The sequence below is a fragment of the Bufo gargarizans genome, chromosome 2, assembly GCF_014858855.1.
Source record: "Bufo gargarizans isolate SCDJY-AF-19 chromosome 2, ASM1485885v1, whole genome shotgun sequence".
In the NCBI taxonomy this organism is placed as follows: domain Eukaryota; kingdom Metazoa; phylum Chordata; class Amphibia; order Anura; family Bufonidae; genus Bufo; species Bufo gargarizans.
Genome location: NC_058081.1, coordinates 140563366 through 140565128, shown reverse-complemented (window position 1 = coordinate 140565128; position 1763 = coordinate 140563366).

The window sequence follows — 1763 nt, the reverse complement described above, 5'->3', positions numbered from 1 at the left end:
GCTGCGGCTATGTACGCTGCACAGGTCATGTAACCTTTGGCCACTCCTCAGTCCCTGTGTCTCCTGGCTAGTGCCATGTAAAGATCTTGTGAAACCCTTAAGACTGCCTCTGACCTTGAAGCTATGCGGGCAGGTGGGTTCTCAGTTGGTCTGGTTTCGTCAGGAGGGTTCTTTCTCCTTTCTTCTCCCTTGAGTTCATACCAACACCTCCTGGTACAGGATCCCAAGCTTGTCCTGGACCGGTATGAAGTTAATGGTACAGTTTGGTTACCTCATCGTTGATGTCCATGCCTGCCGTGTGCCAGTGTGGTCAGCTTGGCTCGATTTCTTACATATATCTTGTAGACATCCGGAGTTAGCTGTGTATCATGTTATAACAATTAAGCTCTTGGGAATGAACTGCAATGGGGGTCTACAGTAAATTTTCACTCTGTGTAGTGGTTATATTTGATGTTACAATATTTTATCTAGTTTTAGAGCAAATCGCTTTTACGCAATAGTACTTACCATATAGACTAGGCTTACAGGAAAAGGGCATCCTTTTTATGGCCGATGTCTAAGACAATTTATTCTTCCTCTAATTACGGCGACTTTCACACTGCCGTTTTGGCTTTCTGTTTGTGAGATCCATTTCAGGACTCTCATAAGCGGTCCAAAACGGATCACTTTTGTCCTAATGCATTGTGAATGGAAAAGGATCCGCTCAGAATGCATCAGTTTGCCTCCGTTCCACTTCCATTCCGCTCTGGAGGCAGACACCAAAACGCTGCTTGCAGCGTTTTGGTGTCCGCCTGACGATGCGGAGGCAAACGGATCTGTCCTGACACACAATGTAAGTCAATGGGGATGGATCAGTTTTCATTGAGACAATGCAAAACGGATCCGCCCCCCATTGACTTTCAATGTTGTTCAAGACGGATCCGTTTTGGCCAATGTTAAAGATAATACAAACGGATCCGTTCTGAATGGATGCATGCGGTTGTATTATCTGAACGGAAGCGTTTGTGCAGATCCATGACAGATCCGCATCAAACGCAAGTGTGAAAGTAGCCTAAGAATTTAAGTCTATGAACAGAGGTAATTCTGTTGATCAAGCATGCAGATAAAGAGACATTTCAGATTTTTACAAATTCTGTCATCAAGATTTAGTTTGCTGGCAGAATCAAAAAGTTTCTGTCTCAGGTTTATTCCTGATTCTATGGAATGGTATTTTTATCTAATGATAAATATCTGACATATGTTGTCCCCCCCTATTATAATTTGGTACGTCTCCTGGAAAATTGGAATTAGATTTACCGGTAATTCGGTTTCCAGAGATCCCCTCATGACAGCACCCGTACATTCCCTCCCTTACTAACTACTAGGTAAATATTGCAAATAAGATTTTCTTATGATTTTAATAAATCGGTTGCATCCATCCTGGTGTAGTAATCTGGAAAAACACTGGTGGGTGGAGGCAGTGGTGTATCTTGGTTTTGTGCTGCCCTAGGCGAGACTAAACTAGGGCACCCCCCTAATATAAATTTGACCCACCCCTTCCTAGTTAAAAAAACAATGTGCAGCTAGAGTTAGTACAGTATTAACCCCTCCCTAATTCTCCCCCCTCTAACCACACAACGGGTCCCCAACCCCCTTACCCCATAAAACAACTAAGTAATTGATTTTTTGTGAATTACTGTAATTTAAGTACTTACAGTTTTTGAAGACAGCAGGCTCAGGGATCAGTGCATTGGTGGCCGGGGCCTGGCCTCAGTGTTCACGGT